The sequence below is a fragment of the Pongo pygmaeus genome, chromosome 2 (assembly GCF_028885625.2).
Source record: "Pongo pygmaeus isolate AG05252 chromosome 2, NHGRI_mPonPyg2-v2.0_pri, whole genome shotgun sequence".
Taxonomy (NCBI): Eukaryota; Metazoa; Chordata; class Mammalia; order Primates; family Hominidae; genus Pongo; species Pongo pygmaeus.
The window spans coordinates 179,189,962-179,209,299 of NC_085930.1; the positions used below are offsets into that span (position 1 = coordinate 179,189,962).

The window sequence follows — 19,338 nt, forward strand, 5'->3', positions numbered from 1 at the left end:
CACCCACCTCGGCCTCCCAAAGTGCTGGGATTACAGGCTTGAGCCACTGCGCCGGCCTAGTTGTTCGATATTTTAAATGTTTAAATGACCGGCAAGTCGTAGGTGCTCAACAAATATTTGTTGAATGACAACAAATTAGCACTGTTGACACAAAAAAGGCAATGCAATATATGGGCTATTTAATATTTGCAGATTTTTATTTAAAAATCTGAATTCACAGTACACTGCAGGCGGTTGCTTAGAAGCATACAAGTTTCAAGAAGTTCTGTCACCCTGTGTATACTCTATTTTTTTTTTTGAGACGGAGTCTTGCTCTTGCTGCCCAGGCTGGAGTGCAATGGTGCGGTCTTAGCTCACTGCAACCTCCGCCTCCCGGGTTCAAGCGATTCTCGTGCCTCAGCTTCCCGAATAGCTGGGATTATAGGTGCGTGCCACCAAGCCCGGCTGATTTTTGTATTTTTAGTAGACATGGGGACCAACGTGGACCATGCTGGCCAGGCTGGTCTCGAACTCCTGACCTCAAGTGATCCGCCCACCTTGACCTCCCAAAGTGCTAGGATTACAGGCGTGAGCCACAGCCTGGCCACCCTGTGTATACTCTTATCTGGAGACAACTGCCAAGTCTAAATTTGCAGAGGTAAGGGAAGGAGAGGCCTTGACCCAGTGGCCCCCGCCCGCCCGCCTGCTGGGGAGATGGGGAGCTCCTAGGACAGGGGCTGGGTCCTCAAGATGTGGCACGAGGAAGGAGGTCTCACTAAGCACCCAGCGGCTCCCGCACTGCGCACCCCTGGCTGCGTCCCTCTGCCAGCCTCAACTCAGCCCTCTCCTAGCCGGCGTGGGGTGGCAGTCTCCGTGATATCTTTCCGTCCCGCCGGCAGGCGGCGCCCTCCGGCCCTTGTTTCGTCGGGCCCGGACGGGGCGTGCGCGCTCAAAGGTTGCCCGGCTCTGACGCCCGCATTTCCTGGTCTGGAGCCGGCTGAGCCACAGCAGGGTCGCCGCGGGGTCCCGGGGCCGTGCTCCCCTGCCCCTCCCGGGAGCGCGCGGGGCGGGGAGGGGCGGGGCTGGGCGGGGAGGGGCGGGACCAGGCTGGCGAGCTGGGCCCTCGCCCCTCCCTCGGGCAGTCACCTGGGCACGGGCGCTGCAGGTGCCGGGGCCTCAACCTTGCGGAGCCGACAGCCATCGATCCTTGGGTGAGTGCGGGCGCAGGTGGAGGGCGCCCGGCGCTCTCGCCACCGGCGTCCCAACCGCGGGGCGGCCAACGGTCCCCGCGCAGCTCCCGGCCTCCCTGGCCGGGCGCTCAGCGCGTCTGGGAGGGGAAGGAATTTCCTTTGCAGGAACTCAGGGGCTGGGGGTTCTCTGCTACTTAAGAGATCCAGGAGTGGGACGCGGACGCCCGAGCCTTCCTGCTTCGGGATGGGAATTACCGCGGAGCCTTAGCAACTGGGGTCTGTCGTGGGTTTGAGGGCAGGGGGTCCGGGGAATGGGCGTGTCCCGCACCCAGAGACTCGCCACCCTCTCTCCAGAGGAGATGCTTTTTAAACATGACAAAACCAGCAAGGTTATAGAAATGGGTGTATGCAACTCTTCGCTCTTTCCTGGCGCCCAGAGGTGAATAGTCTCACACGTGCGCGCGCGCGCCCGTGCGTGCATTCATTGGGGCCGACTTTGCGTCCCCTCCCCTGGCCTCGAGCGTTGGGGACGGCGCCCGCGCCCGCCACTGGGATTAAACCCCAGGGCCTTGCCCTGCTGTTTGTTTTCCGAGGCCGTTGCGTCCCGGTAGGTTCCTGGATGACCACCTGGCTGGCTCAAAATTCCCTCTAGATTACCTGCGACCACCCCCAGGAACCCAGAGGCTGAAACTCCTTTTCTCACCTGCGCAGGTGGCCTCGAGGTGGTGGCAGGGCCGCCCCCTGCAGTCCGGAGGCGAACGCACGGACCCGGCCTCCGGAGGCAGGTTCGGCTGGGAGGAACCGCTCCCGCTTCGTCCTACACTTGGGCAAATGTCTCCGGTAAGGGGAAGTGTCGCTTAAATCCCAGAGAAGCATCGCAAAAGACATATGAACGAGTGTTTAGCTCTCGGGATTGTTTTTGCTTCGAGTGAAATGGTTTCGTGTGTGCTTTGTGCATTTATATATAAATATAAACATATATGTATACATTTGACAAGCTCTAAGACCGGCACTTGTGATATCCAGAATAGAGTTATTATAGTTATTTGGAAATTGTCAGTGAGGATCAGCCTGGCTGCTATGCGAATTACAGGGAGGAGGACCTGTGTGCAATTTCAAAACGATTTAAGAGAAATTCGGTGGCAATACAAGGTGTGGACGTTGGTTGGATCCTGATTTGATGTTATTTAAAATGGAGATGATGGCCGAGTGCGGTGGCTCACACCTGTAATCCCAGCACTTTGGGAGGCTGAGGTGGGTGGATCACCTGAGGTCAGGAGTTCGAGATCAGCTGGCCAACATGGTGAAACCCTTCTCTACTAAAAATACAAAAATTAGCTGGGTGTGGTGGCACGCGCCTGTAATTCCAGCTACTCCGGAAGGCTGAGGTAGGAGAATTGCTTGAACCCGGGAGGCGGAGGTTGCAGTAAGCAGAGATGGCCCCACTGCACTACAGCCTGGGAGGCAGAGCGAGACTCCGTCTCAAAATAAATAAATAAATAAGGAGACGATGAAGGAAATTTCTACTGATTATTTGATAGTATCAAGAAAATTATAATAGTTCTGTTTAGTTACTTTTGGTAATGGTATCCTGATTAAGGTTTTAAATATCCCTGTAGAGACACAGACTGAAGTTGAAATACAGCTTTGGGATTTGCTTCAGAATTATTCAGTTTTAGATGCTAGCAGAGAAGTGAGGGAAACAAGATGAGAGGAGATTGTTCATGGATTGTTAATAGTTGAAGCCGGAGAGAACACATGGACACAGGGAGGGGAACTTCTCGCACGGGGGCCTGTCGGAGGGTGGGGGGAAAGGGGAGGGAGAGCACTAGGACAAATACCTAATGCATGCAGGGCTTAAAACCTAGATGATGGGTTGATAAGTGCAGCAAACCACCATGGCACATGTATACCTATTAACAAACCTGCACATTCAGCACATGTATCCCAGAACTTAAGGTAAAACAAAAATAAAAATAGTTGAAGCTGGATGATGGTTATGGAAGTCCTTATGCTATTGTTTCAGTATTTGTGTGTGTCTGGCATTTTCCTTTAAACAGAACACCACCACTTGTGGAGCTTTTTTGCATAAGGTAGGTTTGGCACTGCAGCTGAGTCTAGATGCAAAGTCTTCCACAGACCCTGGTTCTTTGTAAATTGGGTGTCAAGGCTGCTTCTCCAGACTCGGTCATAAAAAGTTTTTTTCTCCCTACTGGAGGTGCCGATTTATTTTGCTCAGAAGGCAGAGGGTGTTTGCTGAGTGTGACAAAGCTGAGCGGATCAAGTTGATGCAGGTGGAGGCTAGGTCAGCTTTTTTTACACAAAGGGCATTAGCAGGCCTGGGGGTTGATTGCCTCCGGTCGGGCGGATTGTATAAAACGTGTTAGCAGTTTTTCCTAATTGCCCAAATCCCTTCCAAGTTATGTTCATCAAAAAACAGAGTTTGGAGTAGTGAACACACGTGTCGGTATACACTTAGGATTTATGTACACTTCTGGAAGCATTGCCTGCCTCAATAAAAAGTGTACATGATGAAAACAAAGCACAAGATGAGTAGAGGGCTGCTTATTGCTTGAGAGAGAGCTTAGCTGTGTTGTGTTGCCTATTTCATCTTTACCTTGTTTGCTTCAGCGATCATGACATGTAAATATTTAGCAAAGCACTGACTCCTAAAAGTTCTGCATGTCGTTAACACATTTTTTTCAAGAACCATGCTTGAAAGAGGGTAAAGGAGGAGTAATAGCTGTATCTTCATCAGGCTTGCTCCAGATTTCTTTTCTCCAGATTTAGCCTATAATCCCTACTCATTCTGTCACGCTTGGTCAGTAATTTGGAAAAGTGATTCTGAGAGGGAGCTGTTGAAGTTAGTAGAGTGAGGAAGGAGAGGTTTATTTCCGAAAGGTAAATCCACATTTTTTAGTAGCTTCAGTATAACTGAATGTAATGCCTTTTGATTTAAAGATAAAACAAGTCAAAGAGATGAGATCTGGGACAGTTAAAAGTTGAAGTGTTCGGTGAATCTCCCCAGCGTAGACCTTGCTTGTGTAGATTCACTAATCTAAAGGATGTAAAGTTTTTTGTTTGTTTTTTTTTTTTTTTGAGATGGAGTCTCGCTCTGTCACCCAGGCTGGAGTGCAGTGGCGCGATCTCAGCTCACTGCAAGCTCCACCTCCCGGGTTCACACCATTCTCCTGCCTCAGCCTCCCGAGTAGCTGGGACTACAGGCTCCCACCACCACGCCCGGCTAATTTTTAGTAGAGACGGAGTTTCACCGTGGTCTCCATCTCTTGACCTCGTGATCCGCCCGCCTCGGCCTCCCAAAGTGCTGGGATTACAGGAGTGAGCCGCCGCGCCCGGCCGTAAAGATGTTTTAAGATTCAGTTGAGGAATGCTGAAGCATGTCCTAATTTCACTGCTGTGATGGGAAAATAATGAGACAACCAACAAAAATCCCCTTACAGTGGGGGGAAATACCACAGTGAATTCATGATGGTTCTTAAATGAAGTGAAATTGTTCGGTTTGTGGCTCTGTTTTCTTGGTATGAATGAAAGAAGTATGCAACCGTCACGTAACTTTATTTTATACCTCAGTTTCCTCTCTAGTTCCCTAAAAGAGCACGGAAAGAGAAAAGAAACTTGCCAGGCCCTTTAGTGACCAAACTAATGTTTACTCTCCTCTGTAGGAGGGTGGTAGATTTGGACTCTGGAGAGTTGATTGCTAATAGCCATTTTAAGGACTTACCACAAATGTGACACCATTTCGCCCTGATTCACATTATCAAGGGTATGAACGCGTTAGAAAAGCAAATTGCTCCCTTGTTGGGCTAGAAATGATAGGAAAGGGTGTTGGCAATCTACTCAACGGTATTCTTCTAGATTCATAAACACTTTGCTTTCATCTACATCACCTCATCCCATCCTGTGAGGCGAAGCAGTGGTGATAGAGGGTAATTTTGGTTTTTAACAGATGGGAACATTGAAATATAAGGAAGTCAGCCTGGGCAACATAGTGAGACCTTGACTCCACAAAAACTAAAAATAAATAAATAAAAATTAGCCAGGTGTGGTGGTGCATGCCTGTAGTCCCAGCTACTCAGGAGGCTGAGGTGGGAGGATTGCTTGAGCCTGGGAGGTTGAGGCTGCAGTGAGCCGTGATCGTACCACTGTACTCCAGCCTGGGTGACAGAGCAAGATACTGCCTCAAAAAAACAAACAAAAAAAAAGAAATCTAAAGAAGATTGCTTTAAATCACATCTTTAGGGAGATAGGGAAGGAAATTTAACATTTATCAAGAGTTCATTGGCCAAAGAAAAGAGTTCATGGGCTGGGTGTGTTGGCTCGCATCTGTAATCCCAGCTCTTTGGGAGGCTGAGGGGAGGGAGGTTTGCTTGAGGCCAAGAGTTCAAGACCAGCCTGGGCAACATAGTGAGGCCCCCATCTCTACCAAAAAAAAAAATAATAATAATAATAATAATAAAATTGGCCAGTGTGGTGGTGGCTGAGGTGGGGAGGGTGGCTTGAGCCCAGCAGTTCTAGGCTGCAGTAAGCTATGTTTGCACCATTGCACACCAGCCTGGACAATAGGGCAAGACTCTCTCTCTTAAAAAAAAAAAAAAAAAAAAAAAAAAAGAATTCATGGTAGTCTTCACACACTTTTTTTTTTTTTTTTGAGACGGAGTCTCGCTCTGTCACCCAGGCTGAAGTGCAGTGGCACGATCTCAGCTCATTGCAAGCTCTGCCTCCCAGGTTCATGCCATTCTCCTGCTTCAGCCTCCCCAGTAGCTGGTACTACAGGTGCCCACCACCACGCCCAGCTAATTTTTTATATTTTTATTAGAGATGGGGTTTCGCCGTGTTAGCCAGGATGGTCTCGATCTCCTGACCTCGTGATCCGCCCGCCTCAGCCTCCCAAAGTGCTGAGATTACAGGCATTCACACACATTTTTGTTTTTTGTTTCGTTTTGTTTTGAGACAGAGTTTTTGCTCTGTTGCCCAGGCTGGAGTGCAATGGTGTGATCTCGGCTCACTGCAACCTCTGCCTCCTGGGTTCAAGCAGTTCTCCTGCCTCAGCCTTCCACGTAGCTGGGATTACAGGTGCCAGACACTATGCCTGGCTAATTTTTGTATATTTAGTAGAGACAAGGTTTCACCATGTTGGCCAGGCTGGGCTCAAACTCTTGACCTCAGGTGATCCACCCGCCTCAGCCTCCCAAAATGCTGGGATTAAGGTGTGATCCACGGTGCCCGGCCCACACACATTTTTAATTCTGACAAATGTCTCTAGGTTGGGTATTATCAGTCCATTTTGCAAATGGAAGTTGTAGCTAGAGGTTAATAGTTTTTGCCTGAGATCTTGCAGCTAGATTCAAACTCAGCTCTGTCAGATTTGACAGTCTGCGTTATTTCTGGCAGTTTCACACTACCTTTAGCAGGAAGCAGAGCAACACGCCCAAGAATTGGGTAGTCTAGCCAAACTATCTTCTTATCACACCCTACTGTCCTGGTGACAGGCGGGGGGCATGGGCCACATCTGACCAACAGATGTTCTGTCGGGCCAGCATAGAGCTTAAAAAAAAAACACTGAGTCAGCGTTGAAAATTGGGAAATGTCAAATATTCTGCCCTAACGATTCCCAAAGGCAATACTAGAGCAGCTGCCTCTTTAGGGAAGGGTAGTACATTCCAGTCCCCTCAGCCCCCAGCAATCCCTAAAATAGTCCCCAGCCCTGAGATTGCACTTTTTTTTTTTTTTTTTTTACGGTAAGAGATCTTTCTATGTATGTGTCTCTACCCCAAATGGAATAACAAAATATAGATTGAGAGGCTCTTGTTGCAAGAAAAATGGGAAAGACACTTTGGGAGGCCAAGGTGCGGGGATCACCTGAGGTTGGGAGTTCGAAACCAGCCTGACCAACATGGAGAAACCTCGTCTCTACTAAAAATACAAAATTAGCCTGGCGTGGTGGCGTATGCCTGTAATCCCACCTACTTGGGAGACTGAGGCTGGAGAATCACTTGAACTCAGGGGGCGGAGGTTGTGGTGAGCTGAGATCACGCCATTGCATTCGCTCCAGCTTGGGGAACAAGAGCGAAACTCCATCTCAAAAAAAAAAAAAAAAAGAAAAGAAAAATGGGAAAGAGCATATTCCTTTGAGGAAATGAGAGTCTTGTGTTGAGTCTCAGTGCTTCTCTGTCAGATGAATACAAGCCACATTGTCATTTTTCTCCCATGCTGCCTATTTTTCTCACTTACAAGGAACTTGTTCGCTACCCCCTGCAGTTTGACAGGAATGGAGTAGATGCGGGCAGGCCTCAGTAGGGAAAAGGAATGGCTCCAAACTCCCACACCATTGGGTCTTTGTGAGTAGGCAGGTGGGTCTTGTGCACCTTGGCGGTTCCCCAGGGTGTCCTGCAGGGACGGGGAACCAAAAAGGCCTTTAACCCTTCCCCTTTAAGCAGGGGACCCATGTGGATCCTGAGTTTGTGCATCAGCTCACTGTAGCTGCTCTGAGCTGGACCCCAGCCACTCTGAGGGGTTCCTAGGAATTGCAAAGGGCCCCTCTCCCCCGTCCTTCTCTGCCCACTACTCTCCTGCTGATGACAAGTCCACTTCTATACACTGCTTAGGCACAGCCCCCCGAGAAAGCTCTGCAGGGGTGAGGAGCTGAGGCGCCCGCATAGTCCAGCCTTAAGGGGTTTCTGTGATGCAAGTCCAAGGGTGGCTTAATTTCCTTGCCTTGAAACTTTCGGTTAAGGGTCACGGGGCAAACATTCTCGCCTCTGTGAATAGCTGGAGTTTCATGACAGTTGAAATTTCTCTTTAGATCTTTGTTTCCTTCCCCTGAGTTCTGCATTTTCTTCCCCTGTGTGTGTGCCGTGGAGGAGAATGAAAAGAGGAAATGGCACAAAAGTGAACCTTGTTGAGTGGCTTTCAGGAAATGTCAGGTGCTGTTGTGGGCCTTTGTCACTCAAGTTGTTGGTCTAGGTGTGTGTGTAAACGGACATGGAATAAACAAGGGCTCCAAGTGGAACAGCTTGTTTTGGCCAAAAGAAGTGAGTTCAGGCCGGGCGTGGTGGCTCACACCTGTAATCCCAGCACTTTGGGAGGCTGAGGTGGGTGGATCGTGAGGTCAGGAAATCGAGACCATCCTGGCTAACACAGTGAAACCCCGTCTCTACTAAAAATACAAAAAAAAAAACCAATTAGCCGGGGGTGGTGGCACTCGCCTGTAGTCCCAGCTACTCGGGAGGTTGAAGCAGGAGACTCGCTTGAACCGGGAGGTGGAGGTTGCAGTGAGCCGAGATCACGCCACTGCACTCTAGCCTGGGCGACAGAGCGAGATTCTGTCTCAAAAAAATAAAAAATAAAAAAAGAAAGAAAAAAAAAAAAGAAGTGAGTTGAGGGCCGACATGTTTTGTGAATGCCGGACCGGCTGCTTGATGGGATCCTTTCTGGAGAACTCTGGGATTCACGTTTGTGGCTGTGTGCTCCCTCAGGTGATGATTAACACCCTTGTCAAGGAAGAGTGGGTTAATTGGTTATTAGCCAGAGCAAACAGGGAGAGGCCGAGCAGTCTTGAGTATGGACTCAACCAGATCCCTTGGTTTCATTTCTGGTTCTTCCACCATCTGTGTGACCTTGACTCATTTTTTGTACCTCTTTGTACAAAAGTTTCCCCTGTGTAAGTTAGAAGTAATAATAATACCTATGTCATAGGGCTGTGAGGATTCAATGGCACGTCAAGTGCTTGTAACAGTGCCTGGCATGGAGTAGGATGGATTGTGAGTTAGCTATTATTATTGTTGTTGTTAGACCCCTGCTTCCTTTACTTTCACTTTTACTGGGGAGAATTTCCCCTACATAATGTTAGAAGAAAGACCACAGGGAAGAAATGCGTCTGAGCTCTGACCTGTGTTCGTGGAGTGAGCCATGGGCTACCCATCTGGGTTGCCGCGTGCCCTTAGGGAAATGTTCTCCATGACAAATGATAACAGGGTGTTTGGTGCAGCAGCAGCTTTGGAATTGATGAGAACTGGGCCACAACTTGTGACTCTGAGCCAGGGCTTTGGCTTTGTTGTTCGGGGATTAAAATCTCCACTGACTGTGGAAAGGAGTTGGAATCCCCTAGCATTCGCGTGGATACAAACTCCACCCCTTTATGAGAGAGCGGACTAGTGTTAGCTGGGACACAGGAGTCCCAGCCTCAGCTATGCCACCGCCTGGCAGGGGTTTAAGGCTAGGTCTTCTGGGCAGCCAGTGCCTCTTCTGTCACCTGGGGATAAGCATATCTAATAGGAATGTTGTGAGGGGCTAACAACATGTTATGAAATCCTGACACAGACACAGCGAAGTACAATGCCTGACTTGCCCCTTAGTAGTAAAATCATAGAACAGATTCATTGAGAGGCTTACTTTTTAACTTGGAAAAGTAATATAGATGCTGTTAACTAACGTTTATTTAATATTTTATAGTTCCTAAAAGGGCTATCTGGTTTGATCTTTAAACTAGCAATGCAGGTTTCTGTTTACATTTGTTTCGATTGCCTTTGGCTGCCTGTTTCAGGAGAGGAGGTACAGAAGTGAACCCAGGTTCAGGCCAGAAATGAGAACATGGAATGGCCTTCATTTTACTTTATCAGAGAGGTAACATGAGTTCTTATTCTTTATGCCCCTAAGTAATTCTGAGGAGGGAGCTCTTTAGAGATTGATAGCTAAGGTGTTCCTGGGAAGCTGAAAGCATCCATCGTGTCCAGGGAAGCTGAGTGGAGGGCCAGTGATTCCCCTCCAAGCAGCAGGGCAGAGGTATCCCCTGTCAACAGCCCTTGCCTGGTCCCCTTCAGCAGGGGGCGGTGGGAGGAAGAGAGGCAGTAGGCTTTGGATTCTCCCTCCTGCCCCAGGTGCAGACCCAAAGCTTCAGAGTCCATCCTACCTTCACCTAACCCTTCATCCTTCTCCTGCACTCCAGCCAGGTGTTCCAGTGGGAAGTCTGTACCCGCCACACCCTCACCGCATCCCCAGCGGATGGGCCCCAAGCCTGCACTCTCCTGCTCGTCCCCCGCAAGGTTTTCTCTTCTTCCCATGGCCTGTGCTGCTTTCCATTGCTGCCCTTGCCTCTTGATCCTGCCTGCCTTCAACTTTACTGTATTCTGAAAGGTTTAAAGGGAAAAGTCTTTTATGACCCACAATCCAAGGATCTGAAGGCATTGACATTTGGGTATATTTCCTTTTTATTTTTACTTTGGTTTTTTATAAATTTAAAAAATTTTAACATTTTATAAACAATTCATTTTATGTTAGAATTTTAACATAGTTGCCATACTTTGATTAAAATTTATCATTATGATGATATCAAAAAGACACCTGCATGCATATGTTTATCATAGCACAATTCACAATTGCAAAGATGTGGAATCAACCTAAGTGTCCATCAACCAATGAGTGGATAAAGAATATGTGATATATATATATACACATCACATATACACATACTCACACACCATGAAATACTACTCAGCTATAAAAGGAACAAAATAATGTCTTTTGCAGCAACTTGGATGGAACTGAAGGCCATTATTCTTTTTTTTTTTTTTGAGATGGCATCTTGCTCAGTCACCCAGGCTGGAATGTAGTGGCCCAGTGTCGGCTCACTGCAACCTCCACCTCCCAGGATCAAGCGATTCTCCCGCCTCAGCCTCCCGAGTAGCTGGGATTGCAGGCACCTGCCATCATGTCCAGGTAATTTTTGTAGAGACAGGGTTTCACCACGTTGGCCAGGCTGGTCTCGAACTCCTGACCTTGGGTGATCCACCCGCCTGGCCTCCCAAAGTGCTGGGATTACAGGCGTGAGCCACCACGCCCATGAAGGCCATTATTCTAAGTGAAGTAACTCAGGAATCGAAAACGAAATGCCGTATGTTCTCACTTATAAGTAAGTAGAAGCTAAGCTATGGGTACACAGAGGCATACAGAGTGATATAATGGACTATGGAGACTCAGAAGGGGAGGATGGGAAGGGGATGAGGGATGAAAAACAACCTGTTAGGTACAATGTACACTACCTGGGTGATGAGTACTCTAAAATCCTACACTTTACCACTGTACAGTTCATTTATGTAACCAAAACCCACTTGTACACCTAAAGCTATTAAAAAAAATTTTTTAAATAAAAAAACCATTGTATTCTCCTATGTCTTTACAAATTTTTTAAATGACTGCATGCTATTTTAGTCTTTTTTAGCCATTCTCTTAAAATATTAGAGAACTAAGTCATTGCTCATTTTTTGATGTTGTACATCATTCCAATTTGAATGCACATAAACCTTGGATCCCATTTCACATTATTTGAGATGGATTCCTGTGAAAATAATTACTGAGTCAAAGGTTTTCAACATTAGAAAGTTTTCTTTCTTATCACAAAAGCAACAGATTTGTATTGTGGAAGATACAGGACAGTGTAAAAAGTAAACACGTACCTCTATTCTCACCAACCAGTTGCTGTTCGTGTCGCCGGGTTCTCCCCCTCCAGGATACATGTCCTCTTCAGGCTTGCTCCATGCGTGGCCTGTGGGCTGGCAGCATGGCATCACCTGGGAGCTTGTTAGAAATGAAAAATCTCAGGCCCGCCCCAGACATTGAATCAGAATCTGTCTTTTAACAAGATCCATATTCAAGTTTCGGAAGTCTTAGTCCCCGAGGCCACCACCTTACCAGTCACGGTGGGCTGGCATTAATTACCTCTGATCTGTGAATATACATACATTTTTCCTATTTCCCTGATACTGGGATGTACCACTGTGTCTACCACTGGTTTGCACCCTCCTATCTCCCTTAACGTAAGACCGTGTAAGGACAAGAGCAGGCTCCTCTCAGTAACACCGGTTCAGGGATCAGCAGGATCTCATCTCATTCCGCTATGAGAAGCCCTGCTACACACAGCTTTATCTTGTATCTGTCATTTAACATTATATCATCAGCATTTTCCTGTTATTTAGTTTTTCTCTCAAGTTTATCTTTCATGGCTGCAGGTGGTAGTCCATCTTATGACTGTCTCATAATCATTTGACTCATTCCCTATTGTTAGACATTAAGTTGTTTTGATTCTTTTGGGGACGGGGGAGGGTGTACTGTGGGCTATTATAAGTATGCCGAAGTGAACTGCTTCCGCAGTAATTATTTCCTTCAACCCAGATTATTTCCTTATGATAAATTACCAGAGTGCAGACACTGGGTCAAAAGGCATGAACGTTTTAAACCCTCCTTAAAATGCCCCAGGAGTATAGGAAGTGCCCTGACATGGTGCCCTCCCAGACACTGGGTAGTGTGGTCTGTAGACAGACTCCAGAGAGTAGGGTCATGCCTCATTCACATCACGCCTCCAGGGCTGGTGTAGAGCTAACTCTGAGGGTCACTTTAAGGGGACCTGGGGGAATGGAAAGGAAGTGACGGAAGGATGGGCAAGCTGCCTGTGGTGGTGGTGCTCCTTTCCTCCTGGCCTGAGTCCTGAGTCACAGTAGATGTCACTGACCAGGCAGCAGCCTTCCTCGGGGTGTGTCCACAAAGTTTAGCCTTTCCTCCCGGCACCCGTCTTCCAGTGGCTTGGGAGCTGGAGCGGGCGGTGGAGGCCTGAAATGACTACGTGGTGAGTCTGGAACCTGCCAGACCTGATTGCTGCCAAGCTTGTTTTTGCTTCACGAGTCTGAGACTGTTGGATTCTCTAATACTTTTTTCCTCTCACCAGCAGACCAGGAACCTGATATTAAGTAAACTTTATTCTGAAAGGTACACTCAGACAATTCCTTTTTTTTTTTGACAGAGTTTCACTCTTGTTGACCAGGCTGGAGTGCAATGGTGCGTTCTCGGCTCACTGCAACCTCCACCTCCCAGGTTTAAGTGATTCTGCTGCCTTAGCCCTCCCGAGTAGCTGGGATTACAGGTGCCTGCCACCATGCCCGCCTAATTTACTTCTTCTCCTTTCTTTCTTTTTTTTTTTTTTTTTTTTGTTGTTGTTGAGATGGAGTTTCGCGCTTGTTGCCCAGGCTGGAGTGCACTGGTGCGATCTCAGCTCACCGCAACCTCCACCTCCCAGGTTCAAGTGATTCTCCTGCCTTGGCCTCCCGAGTAGCTGGGATTACAGGCACCTGCCACCATGCTTAGCTAATTTTTTTTTTTTCTTTTTTGAGATGAAGTTTTGCTCTTGTTGTCCAGGCTGGAGTACAATGGCGCGATCTCTGCTCACCATAACCTCCACCTGCCAGGTTCAAGTGATTCTCCTGCCTCAGCCTCCCAAGTAGCTGGGATTACAGGCATGCACCACCACGCCCACCGAATTTTTTTGTTGGTCAGGCTGGTCTTGAACTCCTGACCTCAGGCAATCCACCTGCCTCAGCTTCCCAAAGTGCTGGGATTACAGGCATGAACCACAATGCCTGGTCACAATTACATTTTTAAAAATGGAAACATCAGTGTTGTATATGTGATTGAGTCATAATTTGAACTTTGATGCCTGGCATAAATTTTTCACCCTCCTTAAAAAGTTTTGGAGTAAATAAGTGAATGAATATATAATTAGTTTGATTCTGTTACATTATTTACATATGTTAAATGTATTTTTGTTTGTATCATGACATAATTAAAACATTTAAAAACGAGTATCAAATCATTAGTCAGCCATTTATATTAACTATTTGACATGGGCAACAGAAATGCACACTGCTGTACCTCCTGAAAATTCATGTGATTAACTGATGCTGAATTTGTCTAGTAGTATGTCTTTTGGGGGGCATTTTTAAGTATTTAAAATTTTTCGAGGTACATACAGTAAAATGCACAGATCTTAAGTGTTTAGTTTTGATAAATGTATGCACCTATGTAAACAACATTTCTGTCAAGACACAGAACATTTTCAGGCTTCAGGCAGTTCTCTCATGCCCCTCTGCAATCAGTCCAGAGGTACTTGCTGTTCTGATTTCCAGCACCATAAATGAGCTTTGTCTGTTCTTCAACTTCATATAAATGGAATGTGATATATAGTAGACAAAAATGGCTGCCTTTGTTCAACATCATGCTTTTGAGATTTATACATGCGTGACTCTGTAATTCTTTATTGGTAACTAATATTACATTCTTTGAATATACCATAATTTAGCCATTCTCCTTTGATGATCATTTGGGTTGTTTCCAGTTTTGGGCTATTGTGAATAAAGCTGCCATAGCTGAGCATGGCAGCTCACGCCTGTAATAGCAGCACTTTGGGAAGTCAAGGTGGGAGGATCACTTGAGTCCAGGATTTCGAGACCAGCCTGGGCAACATAGCAAGACTCCTTCTCTTAAAAAAAAAAAAAATTAAAAAAAATAACAATTGTTGCTGGGCGCGGTGGCTCACGCCTGTAATCCCAGCACTTTGGGAGGCTGAGGCGGGCGGATCACAAGGTCAGAAGATCAAGACCATCCTGGCTAACACGGTGAAACCCCGTCTCTACTAAAAATACAAAAAATTAGCCGGGCGTGGTGGCAGGCGCCTGTAGTCCCAGCTACCCCGGATGCTGAGGCAGGAGAATGGCGTGAATCCGGGAGGCGGAGCTTGCAGTGAGCCGAGATTGCGCCACTGCACTCCAGCCTGGGCGACAGAGCAAGACTCCGTCTCAAAAAAAAATAAATAAATAAAAATTAAAAAAAATTATTATTGTTAAAAAAAATGAAATTGTTATTTCCTTATGATAAATTACCAGAGTGCAGACACTGGGTCAAAAGGCATGACCGTATCATGGCAGGCACCTATAATCCCAGCTGCTTGGAAGGCCGAGGTGTGAGAATCACTTGAACCTGGGAGGCAGAGGTTGTAGTAAGCCAAGATCGCGCCACTGTACTCCAGCCTGGGCGACACAGCGAGACCCTGTCTCAAAAAAAAAAAAAAATTGTTAAAAAAAAAGCTGCTATGAATATTCTTGTACAAGCCTTTTTTAAAAAACAGCTTTATTGAGGTATAATTTATATGCCATAAAACCCACTCATTATGTACAATTCTATGGTTTTTAGTAATTTATAGGTTTGTGCAGCCATCACCATAATCCAGTTTTAGACTTTTTGTCACCCCCAGATTTCTCTCTGCCAGTATACAATCAGTTCCCACCTCTAGCCCCAGACAGCCATTGAACTTCTTTCTATCTCTTGCCTTGTCTGGGAAATTTCAAATAAGAGGAATCTTGGGATATGTAGTTTTTAGTGTCAGGCATCTCTCACTTAGCATATTTTTGAGGTTCATCCATGTTGCAGCATGTATCAGTAGCTTGTTCCTTTGTATTGCTGAATAGCATACAATTTTATAAATGTACTGCATTTTATTTATCCACCCACCAGTTGATGAACATTTGAATTGTTCCCAGGGCTTGGCTATTATCAATAATGTTGCTATGAACGAGGTAATGTTGCTATCTACAAGTGTTAGTATGGACCTTATTTGTATTTCTCTTGAGTAGATTTGTAGGGATATAATTGCGGAGTCATGTGGTTATGTTTAACTTTTTAAGAAACTGCCAAACTATTTTCCAAAAGCGGCTGTGCAATGTTAGAGTCCCACTAACAGTGTATGAGGATTCTCTACATTCTTGCCAACATTTGAAATTGTTAGTCGTTCTTATTATAGATATTCCAAAGGGTATATAATGGTGTCTCATTGCAGTTTTAATTTGCATTTCCCTAATGACTAATGCTGTTGAGTTCCTTTTCATGTGCTTATTAGTTACTTATATGTCTTCTTTTTTATTGGATATTTGATCTATATTGATATCGATATAGATATATATCATCTTCGATGACACGTCTAGTTACATCTTTTGCCTCATTTTAAAACTGGATTATTTCTCACCATCCTCTTATTGAGGTTCAAGAATTTTAAGATACATATCTCGATGCAAATTCTTTATCAAATATATGGTTTGGGGTTGGGTGCAGTGGCTCACACCTGTAATCCCAGCACTTTGGGAGGCCTAGGCCAGCAGATCACCTGAGATCAGGAGTTCAAGATCAGCCTGACCAACATGGCGAAACCCCGTCTCTACTAAAAATACAAAAATTAGCTGGGCGTGGTGGCATGTGCCTGTAATCCCAGCTACTCAGGAGGCTGAGGCACAAGAATTGCTTGAACCTGGGAGGCGGAGGTTGCGGTGAGCCAGGATCGCACCGCTACACTCCAGCTTGGGAGACAGAGCAAAACTCTGTCTCAAAAAATAAAAAAATAAAAAACAAATATATAGTTTGAAAATATTTTCCCCAAACCCATGACTTTTTCCCTAATGGTGCCTTTTAAAGAAAAAAAAGTTTTAAATTTTGATGAAGCCTAAGTTGTTGATTTCTTTTATGGTTTGTGTTTTTAATCTCATATCTAATAAATACTTGCTGAACCTTATACAAGTCTTGTGGACATGTTTTGTTATGTTTTTGAGATGGAGTCTCACTCTGTCACCCAGGCTGGAGTGCAGTGGCACATTCTCAGCTCGCTGCAACCTCCACCTCCCAGGCTCCAGTGATTCCCCTGCCTCAGCCTCCTAAGTAGCTGGGATTACGGTTGCACACCACCATGCCTGGCTAATTTTTGTATTTTTAGGAGAGATGTGGTTTCACCATGTCGACCAGGCTGATCTCAAACTCCTGATCTCAAGTGATCCGCCCGCCTTGGCCTCCCAAAGTGTTGGGATTACAGGCGTGAGCCTCTGCGCTTGGCTGACATGTTTTAATTACTCCTAGGTGAATATCTAGTAGTAGAAGTACTGGATCATAGGATAAGCATATGTTGAAATGCCACACTATTTTCCAAGGGGATATACCATTTTACACCTCAAACAGCAGTGTATGAGAGTTCTTGTTACTCTACATCTTTTCCAATATTTGGTACTGTTGGTCTTTCTGATTTTAGTCATTCTGATGGATGTGAAATTGTATGTCATTGTCATTTTAATTGGCTTTATCCTGATAACTAATGATGTTGAGTATCTTTTTGTTTGCTATTGACCATTTGTACATATTCTTTTTGGAGTGTCTTTTCAAGTATTTTGCCCATTTTTGTGTGAGTAGTTTGACTTTTTGCTATTCATTTGTAGGCACTCTTTATATATGTGGTCTGGTAGTCTGGGCACAAGTCTTTTGTTAGAGAGATGTGTTGTAAGCATTTTTTCCTAGTCTGTTATTGCCTTTTCATTTTCTTATGATGAACAGAAGAATCTAATTTTAATGAGTTCACTTTATCAATTTTTTTCTTTTGTATTTGGTGCTTTTTGTGTTTTGTTGAGAATTCTTTACTCCAAGGTTGCAAACATATTCTTCTTTGTTTTCCTTGTAGAGTCTTACCTTTTATAGCTACGCTTGTGATCTCTCCTGAGTTAATTTCTGTTAATGGTGTGAAGTGGAGTTAAGTTCCTTTTTTTTTTCATACAGTTATCCAGTTAGTCCAGCACAATGTGTTGAAAAGACTTTCCTTTCCTCCATTGAATTGCATTGGTACTTTCTTATAAATGAAGTGGACTGGTTTGAACTCTCTTCTGTGAACCTGTTTGTTCTTAAGCTCATTGTCTTTAGTTCTGTAATTTATAAGTCTTGAAATCAGGTAGTGTAAGTCGTCCAACTTTGTTATTGGCTATTCTGACCCTTTGTATTTTCATATACATTTTAGCATCAGCTTGTGAATATCTTTAAAAAAGAAAAGGGCCCAGCTGGATTTTGATCAGAACTACATTGAATCAGCTAATCTGGGGAGGATTGACATGTTAATAATATTAATCTTCTTATCCATGAACATGGCATATCTCTATTAAGGTCTTTAGTTTTTTTTGGCAGTGTTTTGTAGCTTTTAGCATTGACATTTTGTGAATATACAAATTTATTCTTATTTTATGTTTTTGAATCTATTGGAAATGATATATTTTCCTTCAGTTTTGAATTTTGTTGCTATATATAGCAATGTGGTTTTAAAAATTGACCTGTGATTTTACTAAATTCATTTATTAATTCCAGTAGATTTTTTGTAAGTACCTTAGAATTATCAATATACATAAATGTCATCTACAAATAGTTTCATCTTATCCTTTCTAGTCTGTATGCCTTTCTTTTATTTTCTTGCCTTACTGAATGGGCTAGGATATCCTAAAATGTTGAGTAGAAGTGGTAAGGACAGATATCCTTACCTTGTTTCCAATTTTAGGGGTAAAGTGGTCAGTCTTTCACACTTAAGTATAATGATAGCTATAGATTTTTCATAGATGTTCCTTATCAGGTTGAGGAAACCATCAGTTTCCTACTTTGCTGAGAGGTTTTTATCATGAATGTTGTTGAATTTTGTCCAAAGATTTTTCTGCATCTCTCAAGATGGCCATATGCTTGTTTTCTGTATTCGGTAATGTGAATATATTTATTTTTCATCTGTTGGCACTTTCTCTTCACCTCAAATTAGGGAAAAGACCACAGTTACCCATTTTGTTTTTTTTGTTTGTTTGTTTGTTTGTTTTAAATTACTCAGCTTTAACACTTGAATATCTTGGCGTTGTGCGTGGAATATAAGTTCAGGAACATGATTTAGACAATTTGAATCAGACAATTTCCATAAAATATTTTATAAACTAAAAAGCAACGTGTGTGTGTGTGTGTGTGTGTGTAGAGTTATTTGGCTTGAGTGCCCTGCCTGCCCAACAAACTTATCTTAAACTCTCATCATTAGTCTCATGCTTAAAAAAAAAAAAGTCTCATTTAAGTAGAGACTTCAGGCAGTTGAGGGAGCAAGCTACATGAGTATAAGAAAGAAGACCATCCCAGGCAGAATGGTCTTCTGAAGCACAAGTTCAAAGACCCTGAGGTCCCAGAGGTATCCAGAAAACTGTCTCTTCAAAATTGCTTTTACCTGACATTGAAGCAGACAGCAGGGGCTAAGAAAACATCACCACCTTCTGGCAGAATAGAAGGACTGAGCTGCTCAGGTCAAATCATTGTAGTAAAATATACCTAAAATTTACCATCTTAACCATTTTTAAGTGTACAGGTCAGTGGCATTAAGTACATTCACATTGTTGAGCAACTGATATTACTATCTATGCATCTTCAGAACTTTTTCATCCTGTGCTGAAAACCTGCACCCATTAAACGGTAACTCCTCATTCTCCCCTTCTCCTTCCTAGCTCCTGGCTAC

General features: G+C 44.8%; 1 protein-coding gene across 7 annotated transcripts in view; it reads left to right on the forward strand.

Annotated features, from left to right (window-relative positions):
* The first annotated feature begins 954 nt into the window (after positions 1–954).
* Positions 955–19,338, forward strand: part of GPR160 (G protein-coupled receptor 160) — a 48,815-nt gene continuing 30,431 nt past the window's right edge. For 3 of the 7 annotated variants that reach the window (XM_054483772.2, XM_054483774.2, XM_054483773.2), the window contains exons 1-2: positions 990–1,190; positions 1,881–2,009. The gene's annotated coding sequence lies outside the window, so the exon portion shown is untranslated. Of the gene's footprint in view, positions 1,191–1,354; positions 1,446–1,880; positions 2,010–19,338 lie in introns of those variants that run through there. The other 4 variants (XM_054483771.2, XR_008501773.2, XM_054483775.2 and 1 more) reach the window with 4 other exon arrangements.